We start from the raw sequence: 14,514 nt of genomic DNA, 5'->3' as shown, positions 1-14,514 counted from the left end.
AAAATTGCAAACAACAACAACAAACCTAATTCTTAACAGAATACCACTATCTTTCCTATAATTGAAAATGAAGGTTCTCCTTAACAAGGAATCAATTTTATAATTTCACCATATAAATATATACCATATGTATATATTTATATATGTATGTGTGTGTGTGTGTGTATATATATATATATATATATATATATAATATCCGTGGTCTATGGATATTATCTTTAGATCTATATCATGATAATGTCCCCATAATGACATTCTGTAATCAGTGGACTAATCTGTAAAGTTACACACTACCAGCACAGCCTATATAAAATAGTAGAATATTTGTTGGAATAATGAAATAACTGAGAGAGCAAGGATAGAAACAGAAATAGATAACACAGTTCTACAACTGGTCATAAAGCTATGGTTGACAAGGTAAGACTTACTTCCTCCACAGCATCTTCCATGCTCCTTTGTTCTAAGCCAGCATCTGGGGAAATAACCCAAACTTTATTCCGACTGGGTTGCACTCCTTGGTGCCTGAGTGTATGGGATTACTGCCATCTAACATGCATCTTTACCACTTGATGTGATACAGAGCAAAGTGACCTCCTGGGTTCAAGACACTTGTCTCACCCACTCCCAGTATAGCAGCAGCCCTGGTACTTCTTTTTTTTTTTTCTTTTTTTAACATCTTTCTTGGAATATAATTGCTTTACAATGGTGTGTTACGTTCCGCTTTATAACAAAGTGAATCAGCTATACATATACATATATCCCCATATCTCCTCCCTCTTGCGTCTCCCTCCAGCCCTCCCTATCCCACCCCTCTAGGTGGTCACAAAGCATCGAGGTGATCTCCCTGTGCTATGCGGCTGCTTCCCACTAGCTATCTATTTTACATTTGGTAGTGTATATATGCCCATGCTACTCTCTCACTTCGTCCAACCCTACACTTCCCCCTCTCCATGTCCTCAAGTCCATTCTCTAGGTCTGTGACTTTATTCCTGTCCTGCCGCTAGGTTCTTCAGAACCTTCTTTTTTTTTTTTAGATTCCATTTATATGTGTTAGCATACGGTATTTCTTTTTCTCTTTCTGACTTACTTCACTCTGTATGACAGACTCTAGGTCCATCCACCTCACTACAAATAACTCAATTTCATTTCTTTTTATGGCTGAGTAATATTCCACTGTATCTATGTGCCACACCTTCTCTATCCATTCATCTGTCAATGGACACTTAGGTTGCTTCCATATCCTGGCTATTGTAAATAGAGCTGCAATAAACATTGTGGTACATGACTTTTTTTGAATTATGGTTTTCTCAGGGTATATGCCCAGTAGTGGGATTGCTGGGTTGTATGGTAGTTCTATTTTTAGTTTTTTAAGGAAACTCCATACTGTTCTCCATACTGGCTGTATCAATTTACATTCCCACCAACAGTGCAAGAGGGTTCCCTTTCTCCACACCCTCTCCAGCATTTATTATTTGTAGATTTTTTGATGATGGCCATTCTGACAGGTATGAGGTGATACTTCATTGTAGTTTTCATTGGATTTCTCTAATGATTAGTGATGTTGAGCATTCTTTCACGTGTTTGTTGGCAATCTGTATATCTTCTTTGCAGAAATGTCTATTTAGGTCTTCTGCCCATTTTTGGATTGGGTTGTTTGTTTATTTGATATTGAGTTGCATGAGCTGATTGTAAATTTTGGAGGATAATCCTTTGTCAGTTGCTTCATTTGCAAATATTTTCTCCCATTCTGAGGGTTGTCTTTTCGTCTTGTTTATGGTTTCCTTTGCTGTGCAAAAGCTTTTAAGTTTCATTAGGTTCCATTTGTTTATTTTTGTTTTTATTTCCATTTCTCTAGAAGGTGGGTCCAAAAGGATCTTGCTGTGATTTATGACATAGAGTGTTCTGCCTATGTTTTCCTCTAAGAGTTTGATAGTGTCTGGCCTTACATTTAGGTCTTTTATCCATTTTGATATTTTAATCCAGGTACATTTAAGGTAATTATCGATATGTATGCTCCTATTACCATTTTCTTAATTGTTTTGGGTTTGTTATTGTAGGTCTTTTCCTTCTCTTGTGTTTCCTGCCTAGAGAAGGTCCTTTAGCATTTCTTGTAAAGCTGGTTTTGTGCTGCTGAATTCTCTTAGCTTTTGCTTGTCTGTAAAGTTTCTAATTTCTCCATCAAATCTGAATGAGATCCGTGCTGGGTGGAGTAATCTTGGTTGTAGGTTTTCCCTTGCATCACTTTAAGTATGTCCTGCCTCTCCCTTCTGGCTTGCAGAGTTTCTGCTGAAAGATCAGCTGTTAACCTTATGGGGATTCCCTTATATGTTATATGTTGTTTTTACCTTGCTGCTTTTAATATTTTTTCTTTGTATTTAATTTTTGATAGTTTGATTAATATGTGTCTTTGTGTGTTTCTCCTTGGATTTATCCTGTATGTGACTCTGTGCTTCCTGGACTTGATTAACTATTTCCTTTTCCATATTAGAGCAGTTTTCAAGTATAATCTCTTCAAATATTTTCTCAGTCTCTTCCTTTTTCTCTTCTTATTCTGGGACCCCTATAATTCGAATGTTGGTGTGTTTAATGTTGTCGCAGAGGTCTCTGAGACTGTCCTCAATTCTTTTCATTCTTTTTTCTTTACTCTGCTCTGTGGTAGTTATTTCCACTATTTATCTTCCAGGTCACTTACCCATTCTTCTGCCTCAGTTATTCTGCTATTGATTCCTTCTAGAGAATTTTTAATTTTATTTATTGTGTTGTTCATCATTGTTTGTTTACTCTTTAGTTCTTCTAGGTCCTTGTTAAACGTTTCTTGTATATTCTCCATTCTATTTCCAAGATTTTGGATCATTTTTACTATCATTACTCTGAATTCTTTTTCAGGTAGACTGCCAATTTCTTCTTCATTTGTTTGGTCTGGTGTGTTTTTACCTTGCTCCTTCACCTGCTGTGTGTTTCTCTGTCTTCTCATTTTGCTTAACTTACTGTGTTTTGGGTCTCCTTTTCACAGGCTGCAGGTTCGTAGTTTCTGTTGTTTTTGGTGTCTGTCCCCAGTAGCTAAGGTTGGTTCAGTGGGTTGTGTAGGCTTCCTGGTGGAGGGGACTAGTGCCTGTGTTCTGGTGGATCAGGCTGGATCTTGTCTTTCTGGTGGGCAGGTCCATGTCTGGTAGTGTGTTTTGGTGTGTCTGTGACATTATTATTATTTTAGGTACCCTCTGTGCTAATGGGTGGTGTTCTATCTTGTTAGTTGTTTGGCATAGGGTGTCCAGCACTGTAGGCTGCTGGTCGTTGAGTGGAGCTGGGTCTTAGCATTGAGGTGGAGATCTCTGAGAGACCTTTCGCTGTTTGATATTACATGGAGCCGGGAGGTCTCTGGTATACCAATGTCCTGAACTCGGCTCTCCCATGTCAGAGGCTCAGGCCTGATACCTGGCCAGAGCACCAAGACCTTGTCAGCCACACAGCTCAGAAGAAAAGGGAGGGAGGGAGAAAGAAAGAAAGAAAGAAAGAAAGAAAGAAAGAAAGAAAGAAAGAAAGAAAGAAGAAAGGTTATTAAAATAAAAAATAATTGTTAAAAAAATTAAAATGTAAAAAAAAAAAGAAAGAAAGAAGAGAGCAACGAAACCAATAAACAGAACCACCAATGATAACAAGCACTAAAAACTATATTTTTTAAAAAATGGACAGACAGAACCCTAGGACAAATGGTAAAAGCAAACCTATACAGACAAAATCACACTCAGAAGCATACTCATACACACTCACAAAAAGAGAAAAAGGAAAAAAATATATATATATATATCGTCACTCCAAAAGTCCAGCACCTCAATTTTGGGGTGATTCGTTGTCTATTCAGGTATTCCACAGATGCAGGGTACATCCAGTTGATTGTGGAGATTTAATCCGCTGCTCCTGAGGCTGCTGGGAGACATTTCCCTTTCTCTTCTTTGTTCACACAGCTCCTGGGGCTCTACTTTGGATCTGGCCCCGCCTCTGCGTGTAGGTCGCCTGAGGGCGTCTGTTCTTTGCTCAGACAGGACGGGGTTAAAGGAGCCGCTGATTCGGGGTCTCTGGCTCACTCAGGCTGGGGGGAGGGAGGGTTGTGGATGCGGGGCGAGCCTGTGGCGGCAGAGGCCAGCATGACATTGCACCAGCCTGAGGTGCGCCGTGCGTTCTCCCGGGGAAGCTGTCCCTGGATCACGGGACCCTGGCAGTGGCGGGCTGCACAGGTTCCCCGGAATGGGGGTGTGGACAGTGACCTGCGCTCGCACACAGGCCTCTTGGCGGCGGCAGCAGCAGCCTTAGCGACTCATGCCCGTCTCTGGTGTCCTCGCTGATAGCCGCGGCTTGCGCCCCTCTCTGGAGTCATTTAGGCGGCGCTCTGAATCCCCTCTCCTTGCGCACCCCGAAACAATGGTCTCTTGCCTCTTCGGCAGCTCCAGACTTTTTCCCGGACTCCCTCCCGTCCAGCCGTGGTGCACTAACCCCTTCAGGCTGTGTTCACGCCGCCAGCCCCAGTCCTCTCCCTGCGCTCCGACCAAAGCCCAAGCCTCAGCTCCCAGCCCCGCCCGCCCCAGCGGGCGAGCAGACAAGCCTCTCGGCCTGGTGAGTGCCAGTCGGCACGAGTCCTCTGTGCAGGAATCTCCCCGCTTTGCCCTCCGCACCCCTGTGGCTGCGCTCTCCTCCATGGCTCTGAGGCTTCCCCTCCCCCGCCCACCCGCAGTCTCCCCCCGCGAAGGGGCTTCTAGTGTGTGGAATCTTTCATCCTTCACAGCTCCCTCCCACTGGTGCAGGTCCCATCCCTATTCTTTTGTCTCTGTTTTTCCTTTTTCTTTTGCCCTACCCAGGTATGTGGGGAGTTTCTTGCCTTTTGGGAGGTCTGAGGTCTTCTGACAGCGTTCAGTAGGTGTTCTGTAGGAGTTGTTCCACATGTAGATGTATTTCTGATGTATCTGTGGGGAGGAAGGTGATCTCCACGTCTTACTCTTCCATCATCTTGAAGGTCTCCCCCCGGTCCCTTTTCACAACTAATTTTTCACTCTCAGACAACACTGCAACCCTGTATATTTGCCTATTTATTCAGTGGCATGAGCAGTCAAAATGGGCAGGTGTTGGTCTCAACTTCCAATTCAATGATACTATTGTTATGCCCTCTGGTGAAATATTCTTATTCGGGTGGGAAAACCTCAATTTCAAATCCGTAGAAACATATTTCGGTCTCTAGGTGTCTCTAGGAAGTCTTTCTTATTCTGGTTACTTAAACTTTCAGACAAATTAAGCCAGAATTATTGTGGGAATGGCAGCAAACTACTGTTAACAAAAAATTGATGTTAGCGTACGAGATACCAATCTTATTTGCACTCTTCATTCTCAGAACCATGTATTCTGACTTTAGGCCAAATATATATATAGAGAGAGAGAGACAGAGACAGAGAGACAGAGACAGAGAGACAGAGAAAGAAAGACAGACAGAGATGTAATTAAGGTTATTAATCAGCTAGCTGACCTTAAGATATGGAGATTTTCCTGGATTATTCAGGCCCAATGTAATTACATGAGCCCTTACAGCAGAAGAGGAAGACAGAAGAGTCAAAAGAAGAGATGTGACAGAGACATGCACAGAGAGATCTGAAGCATGAGAAGGACACGAAGGGCCATTGTTGACTTCGAAGGAGGCCATAACCCAGGGAATGTGGGCAGCCTCTTGCATGATCCCAGCTGACAATCAGCAAGGAAATGGGGACCTCAATCCTACAGCAGGATGGAACTAAATTCTGCCAACAACCTGAACAGGCCTGGAAATGGATTTTCTCCTAAAGCCTCCAGAAAGGGACATGTCCCTGCCAACCTCCATCCTCACCCTCAGTGGTCATATTTTTTTTTTTATTTTCTATTGGAGTATAGTTGATTAACAATGATGCATTCGTTTCAGGTGTACAGCAAAGTGATTCAGTTATACCCATACAAGTATCCATTCTTTTTCAAATTCTTTTCCCATTTAGGTTATTACAGAATATTGAGCCGAGTTCCCTGCACTATACAGTAGGTCCTTGTTGGTTATCTATTTTAAATATAGTAGTGTGTACATGTCAATCCTGCCAACATTTTGATTTTAGCCTTGGAAGACTCTAACAGAGCACAAGCTGAGCCATGCTGTTCCTGGACTTTTGACCCAAAGAAACCCTGAGGTAACAAGCAGGTGTTGTTATAAGCCACTAGATTTATGGTAATTTGTTACGGCAGCAACAGAAAGCTAACACAATAAGGCATTTGGTAAGTCTCCAGAGTATTGGCACAGAGAGAGCATCATCAGAGAAGGCAAGTGGAAATACAGAATAAATCATCTAGTCTACCTAGAATAAATTACTTCTCCTCTATGATTCTCTGTGTCCAATGTAATCAGCTAAGTGGCTGGCCGATGTCCTAGGCGTATAACATACAGCAGTTCAGAGTTGGTTGACGCGGGTAGCAAATTGGACACTCAACCATGACAGCTGCCATGTCAGTTACGGTATGAGAAAGTCTATTTCATTGTAGCCATGCATAATCTATGACCCTTGATTACAGTCACAATCTACCTTGTATATGAACCCATTAAGCAAGTACTGGGGTAACTAGAAAAAAATAGAATAACAATTCCTCTTGTCTACTCAATCACTGAGTTCCTCTTCTGCAGTGGGACACTTCTCATAAACATACACGTGGGGCATAAATCTTCCCATAATCCAAAAGATAGATCTACCTACCAGTTCCTTAAGTGTCCTAGTCACCAATCCTCTAGTGTTATTCCATATAACTCTGAAAATATTCTGGATGTAGAGTCATTTTGTCAAGCTATCTCTGCTCCTAGCAAATTGGGCAAGGAAATGTCCTTGTCCAAGTTTTGTACACTGGGAGGATTTCTCTTCCCCACTCTCCTTAGGGTTACCTCGAAGTCTGTAACTGGGCCAAAATCCAGTTCTGGCTAGTACATAGCCATCAGTAAATAGGCTCATTCTTTTTCTTCCTTATCAACTCATCTAAAGAAAGCTCCTCCGTGATCAGAGTTGAGGGGGAATGTGACTGTGCAGTATATTGGAAGTACAGACCACCTGTTTATTCAATTTAATTTGGTCTTTTAGAACTGAAATACACCCTCTCAACTTGATGTTAAAGGGCTGCTGAACCACCCAAGTGTATGGCTTAGGCTCAGATACGACCCAGTCCTTGTTGGGCAATGCAGGTCCTAGGAACACCTAGGGTGCCATGGCCAGGAATTTAATCTCTGTTAGGAGCAAGGAGAAAACCAAGAGCTTCTTCTCAAAAAAAAAAAAACAGTTATCTGTCAAAGAGAGCATTACAATTCCCCTAGAAGTGCCAGCCATAGACTTCATTCATACAGATCTACCATGGATATTTGGCTCCCCTGGGTCTTAAAAGACACAGCAGATCTGCTGACCCAGGTAAAGAGCCCTCTCTTGCTCTGGAGCCCATTCCAAGCTGTAATGGAGCCCATTTCAGGCTACTTGGTTAAAGGTTTGGGGTAGGTATGTATGTCCCTTCTAAACTCTAGAGAAGACCACCAAGCATTGTGCTGGTTTTTTAGCAGTAAGGGAAGCAAATCTCGCAAATATTGAAAAACAAACAGAACCAGATGTTTTGCTCATATCTATGCTCTGTCCAGCAAAGATTTCCATTTCACAAATCTGAGGGGAAAAATTAAATTTTTTAAAGTACAGTATCTAAAACTTTGATCTAGTGTCAATCTCTGGAAGGGAGAAATAAGTAAAAAAATATTTTAATGCAATAAAGTAGAGCTTAGTAATATTTATTCAGGGAGTTATCTTATTATCTAAGTTTATTAATCTTTAATCTCATGGACTATTGAAAAAGAGATTAAAAGTTTTAAATTTTCTCATTTGTTTTAATTTAAAAATACATCAATCCAGTTACTAAAAATCATAAATGTGTTTGGAACATTTGTTTTAAGTGTATTTAGAACAACTAGGTATGTGAATCTATTTCTTTGACTGCAAATTTTGTATCTAAATACAGATCAAATATTTGCAATGAAAATTTGGTGTCCAAATGGGTGGGTTCTGAGTATAAAACACTAGATTTTAAAGACAGTATAAAAATGTAAAATATTTTTAATCAATTACATGTTGAAATAATATTTTGGATATATTGAGATAAATATTTTTAAGAAATTTTTTAAAGAAAAATACAGAGATTAGTAAGGCACCTACATGAAGATGACTCAAACTCATAAAGCATTTCATATTTTTCCAGTACCTACCACAGTGTCTGGCTCTTTTTATAATCTCAATAAATGTTTCTTTGAATGACTGATGGGATCCTCATGAATGTGGTAGAGCAGAAATTGTGTGAACATTGGAGCCTAAAAACATCTAGATCCAAATCTCATCTCTAATACTTATTAGCTCTGAGACTTGGGGGAAATTAGTTAGGATAAAAGGCCCCTCCAAAGATGTCCACCTTCTTGTCACTGGGACCTGGAAATATGTCACTTTATATAATAAAAGGGACTTCTGTAGATGTGATTATATTAAGGGTCTTGAGATGAAGAGATTATCTTGGGTTATCCAGGTGGGCCCATTGTAATGACAAGGTCCTAATAAGAGGAAGGCAGAAAGGTCAGAGTCAAACACAGAGCTGTAATGACAGAAGCAGACATTTGAGGAATGTGGCCCTGCTGAAACCTTGATTGTAGGATTTCTGACCCCCAGAACTGTAAAAGAATACATTTGTGTTGTTTTAAACCATTTAAATTATGGTAATTAGCACAAATGAAAACTAATTCAGGCACTCTGAGCCTTAGTTTCCTTCTGAGGAAAACTGAAAGATATTTATACTGGGAGGATTAAACGTAATTTTAAAGCACTGGGCACATAGTAGGTACTCAATAAGTGGCAGCTGTTATGACACTCACTGTATTGTCAGAGGTGCGGCTTAGCATTGATTAAAACCCTGGGCTCCGAAGTCAGACGGACAGGTGTTCCTTTCCAGGCTCCACCACTGTTCGATTCTAGGTTTCCTCATTTGTAAAACAAAGTTAAGTGTAGGCTCATACCATAACACTGTTGTGAGGATTAATTAAAACATGTCATATGAAATACTGAGCCCCATGCCTGACACAAGGTTAGCCCATCATAAATGATGGCTACAATTACTAGTGCTTCTCCTACTACTACTGTTTGTTTTCACAATTTCATTACTGACGCACCCAAAACTATCTGTAATTTTAAAAGATGTCCTGTAATTTCCTGCTACCATACAACTATATCTTGCCATAGTCACTCACTCTGAACTTCAAAGACCAAAGTTGGCCTGGGGCTCAAATGGTAGCTCCATCCTGAGCTCACCTAGATTTAACCTTAACCATTAATTCCTCCCATTTCATTCCAAGAAGAAAAAAATCTCTTTATTAAAATGACCAAACCAGGCTTCAGTAAACATTAACAAATACTAAAACCAATAATGCTTTTAGCTTTAGTAAACCAAACCCTTAAGATACAATTACATTTTTCTTTCTTCTCCTAAGTATGTCTTTACCAGCTTATTCTCAGCTGATCTTTATATATCAATACAAGCATTTCTGCCTGGCCTTTATATAATTTAAAATGTATATTCTATTGCTCTCATTTTGAAAGATCATGAAAAGTCCCTTTAAAAGCCCCTGTTTCAATACCCCTGTTATACTCATAGTAGTTATAAATTACAGTTATAAACTAAAGATAAAATATAATAAAAAATATAAATCAAAATGTTCAACATGCATAGCCATGACTTATTACTACTTTTAAAACACTAGTTTTAAAATGAGAAATTGAAAAAAAAAAGGGAATTACTTATTTTAATGAAGTTTTTTTCTGATAATATGTTCATCACCATCATTGTTACCATGAAAAATAAGAAAAAGGAAAAGAACATTCCACTCACGTGGAAACAATTCACTTTCTATTTTATTGTTTTGGCCGCTCCAGGCAGCTTGCAGATCTTAGTTCCCTGACCAGGGATTGAATCCACGCCCTCAGCAGTGAAAGTGCTGAGTCCTAACCACTGGACCACCAGGGAATTGTCATTCCTTTTCTGTTTTAGATGGAAGGTTAATGTGTGTGTATTCACAATATTTATATTTGTACGCGTTCACATCACATGAGTTTATCAACATAGGAAATGTATTTTTTCAATGAACTAAATTTGAATTACTGTATATAAACTTCTTCAACCAAATGAGGACATTTCTGAGAGTAAAAGGGGGCACTTTTAGTAATTATATCCGGAAATATATGTAAACTGGGACCGTCCTTTAAAGGGTTGCTTGGCTCTCTGGGTTTCAGGCTATCTTAGAACAGGAACCAGAAGAAGAAGGAGCCAGAAGCTTTTAGATACTCATCAGCATTCTTCCCATCCCCATGATTATCTTCTTTCATGCTCTGTTTCTGGCATAATTTCAAGTACATTTATTATTCAACATACTTTGCTTTAAAATCTATTACATGCTAAGTAATTTAGGGATTAATAAGAATTCATAATTTTTCATCTTGCAAAACTGAAACTGTACCCATCAAACAACATCTCCTCATTTTCCCCTTCTCCCAGCCCCTGGCAACCATCATTCTATTTTCTGTTCCTATGAGCTTGACAAGTCTGATATTGAAAGAACACAATGCCTGTCTTTTCCGCTTATTTCCAAATGTCTAATGATTGCTCTGATAAGCAGAGCAGTATTCTATTTTCCCTTACACACTATTCTCTGATGTGAAGAAAGGGGCAGGAGACATGGCCACATGTCCACTGAGTGCCCACAATGTGGCCAGTCCATGTGAAGAGGTGCTCTCTGTGTGAAATACACACCAGATTTCTAAGACTAAGGACAAAAAATTCATTAACTCATTAATGATCATTTTTAGTCACTATTTGATAGGTTAAATAAAATACATTATTAGAATTGATTTCACTTCTTTCTCTTTACTTTCTTAATGTAGCTACTATAAAATTTTAAATTACGTTAAAAAACAAAAAAAAAAGAAAGGGGCAGGAGAGAGATAGTGGAGCTGAAGGAAGAGGGTGGAATCATTGGAAACAGTGCCGACTATGTGCACTGTTCTAAATACATTTAACTTTATTGTCCTAACAACACTTTGAAGTAGATGCTATTTTTAGCCTCATTTTTCATAAGAAAATAGAGGCACAGCGAGGTGAAGTAACTTGCTCAAGACCACGAGGCTAGTAAATAGACTAGGTCCACAGAGTGGACACTCCGAACCAGCGCCGAGGGGTGGCCTCATCCACATCTTGTGGCCCAACAAGGATTTGTTTCCACCAGGTAGGTGGACATTGTGGAAGTGACCTGGGATTAAACCACTTCACCAGTGCTCAGCAAGCAGGCTGCCTATAAAGCATATGTTCATACGTTTAGGAGAAGAAACCAATGAAGAGAGAAAGGTTGAAGAACTAAAGGGGACAATAACTGATAGAGCAGAGTCTAGAGGTGAGGCTTCCATAGCCCAGATGAAAGGATTGCCTTTTACCAGGAAAAAGAACAAGAGGTAAGGATGCAAGTAACTTTTTGGACACACGTTGGAAACTAAAGTGGTTCACACCTAATGAAGCAGCAAGCAAAACCTGTGCTGAGGGGCTTCCCTGGTGGCGCAGTGGTTGAGAGTCCGCCTGCCGATGCAGGGAACACGGGTTTGTGCCCCGGTCCCGGAAGATCCCACATGCCACGGAGCGGCTGGGCCCGTGAGCCATGGCCGCTGAGCCTGCGCGTCCAGAGCCTGTGCTCCGCAACGGGAGAGGCCACAACAGTGAGAGGCCCGCGTACCGCAAAAAAAAAAAAAAAAAGTGACAGTATTTCTTAAAACAGAGACCACATTTTTTAACCATATGAAACTATTTCATTTCAAGAGATGTGAGAATGTCATCACAGGGCAACAGGAAAAAAACAAGTATGTTTCTCTGAAGGAACTTTGAAACTATTCAATTTCCTATATCCACATAGAGGTTAAATGAGCTCTGAGACATGTCGTATAAACATTACATAGCAGGTTCCAAATTATATTTAATTTCAGAAAATTGACATTTTATCAGTGTAGTTCCTTCCCACATAAATCTCACTTGCTTACCAAAAAAAAAAAAAATAGAAATTTAGAAATATAGAAATTTTTCTCAGTCATTAGCTGGAAATATTTATGTTAGAGCTAATGAGATAATCAAATACTTGTTTAAATACTTGAGCAACCTGACTGTGTATATAACTCTTCATTATTTTTGGTTGCTGTGAACTCTCAAAATACTGAGCATACCTGCTGGCTAGGTTTTCAGAAACATTTGTATTATCAGACGAGCTAAAACTATTTTAACTATGTTTGTAGAGATGTTGTGGCAGCCAGAATGCATAAGAAGAAAGCTTTTTCAAAACAAATAAAATTGCAGAGATAAAAAGAAGCAGCTGGTAGACCTCCCAGACCTCCCTCCTGCCTTAAGAAAATTTGCTAATATAAATATACCACTTTCAAAAATCTTTAGGAACGTAAACTACAACGGTTTGGTTGTACATGTACCTCAATTCTCTTTTTTTTTTTCCTACCACTATAGAAAATTCCATGGAGTTAGGCTTAAGGCAAACTTCGAGTCTGATCATTATTACATCTCTACCTTGAAGCAGTCTGTCAAAATCTCTGAAACATCTTCATCTGTGCAATGGAAGTTCCCATTTCCGAAATGATTACAGATCATGCTTAGAAAGTGCAAAGCATATGGAAAGAGGAGTTACGCACATCACCCTGTATTTTAACCCTCACTTCATTATAATAGGGGGAGTGAACTTGGACAGATGACCTCCCAGAGCCACAGTCCTTCAGCAATAGTAAGTATACAATAATAACAACAACAACACCCAAAGGGCTTAGATGAGGGTCAAATGAGTTTATAATTTAAAACACGTTGCTCAACTATAAGTAGATAGGTAGATAGACCGATAGATAGACTGATAGATAGATAAATGATAGATAGATAGATAGATGATAGGTAGATGATGATGATAGATAGATGATAGATAGATGATAGATAGATAGATAGATGATGATAGATAGATAGATAGATAGGAGATAGAGAGGAATAAGATGCTGCAGAACACAGTTTGTACTCTCAGAAATTACCAGTGTAAGAGCAGAAACAATATGGATTCACAAATAACTGTAGCACATGGGAAGACTACAACTGCCAAAAAAGTAGTATATGGGAGCATCTGTCTTTGTTCCTGATTTATTCTCAGCCAGTTCAGGCATTCTGGCCTCACTAACTTGTGTTTTTGAAAAAGAAATATTAGCAATCAGCATTGTTAGGTACAGCAGGACCACCTACACAATTTGAGGGGCCCAGGACAAAATAAAAGCAGGTCTCCATGTTAAAATTATTAGGAATTCCAAATGCTCAGTTTAAAATCTGAGCATTAAACCAAAGGCAGAGGCAGCTCTAAGGGCAAAGCCCTGTGCAATAACTCGAATCACAAGCCCACAGAGCCAAGCCTGGGTACAAGCAAGAGGCCGATTCTGGCTAATTTCAGCACAATCATTGAATTTCCAAAAAGGCTGCATACAAGGCTCAGAGCTGCACAGAAAGAACCATCATGAGAAACTGCAGCCCCGTATTTATGTATTAAAGCTATCTCAGCCGCTGCCTTGACTACTTTGTGTTGCTGCCACCGTAGCCTGGGGAATTTAATTCTACTGCAACCACTATCGAGGCTAAGAGAAAATTCTCCATAGTCCCTGGGTTTCTATGGGTCAGTAGCTCCTGATTCAGTGTCTGGGGTAGAAACATCCGATTGACAGAGCCTAAGCCACGTGCCTGTTCTTCTAGTTGCAGGGGATATGGGAAAGCACATAACTGGCATTTTCCTCAGATAGCAGCAGGTGGGCTATGCCTCCCTGCAGGCCACAGAAAGTAGGGAATTCCCCAAACATGAGATAGAGGGGATATGTACTAGGCAGCCAATAAAGATGACAAAAGTCCATTAGAGAAATAAAATAATTTCCTCCGGCAGATAAAGTTATGAAGTTTGGTGCACTGGTTTATTTCACACTGAAACTCACAAGTTTATCTTGTAACGGCGGCCCTGATATACCAGATGTGTACAATATATAAAATATATACATAGATGCTCTCTTCTTTACAGCTTCTTTCCATTAGAAACGACCTTAGAAGTCCCCAGTTTGTTCTCAATATTTTCTCAAAGATAAGATTGATCTTAAGCCAGTCCCTTCTTCTGACCAAAATGATCATTCATGACTTGCAGCGATAATGCATTGTTTTTTGGTGCCCATTCATACACTTCAGGATTAGGATCTTTCACCCCAATCACTTGATTCTGGTGGAACTGCCCATCACCCTCCCATACCCCTATATTCATGTTAATGCCAATGAGACCCAGGCCAAACCAATTATAAAAACTCCTTTTCCTAGCCACAGTGGCCCAATACTTTAATGTGCACACCAACAACT

The sequence above is a fragment of the Mesoplodon bidens genome (genome assembly GCF_964165515.1).
Source record: "Mesoplodon bidens genome assembly, chromosome: 5".
Classification (NCBI taxonomy): Eukaryota; Metazoa; Chordata; class Mammalia; order Artiodactyla; family Ziphiidae; genus Mesoplodon; species Mesoplodon bidens.
Note: the sequence above shows the minus strand (reverse complement) of the source record.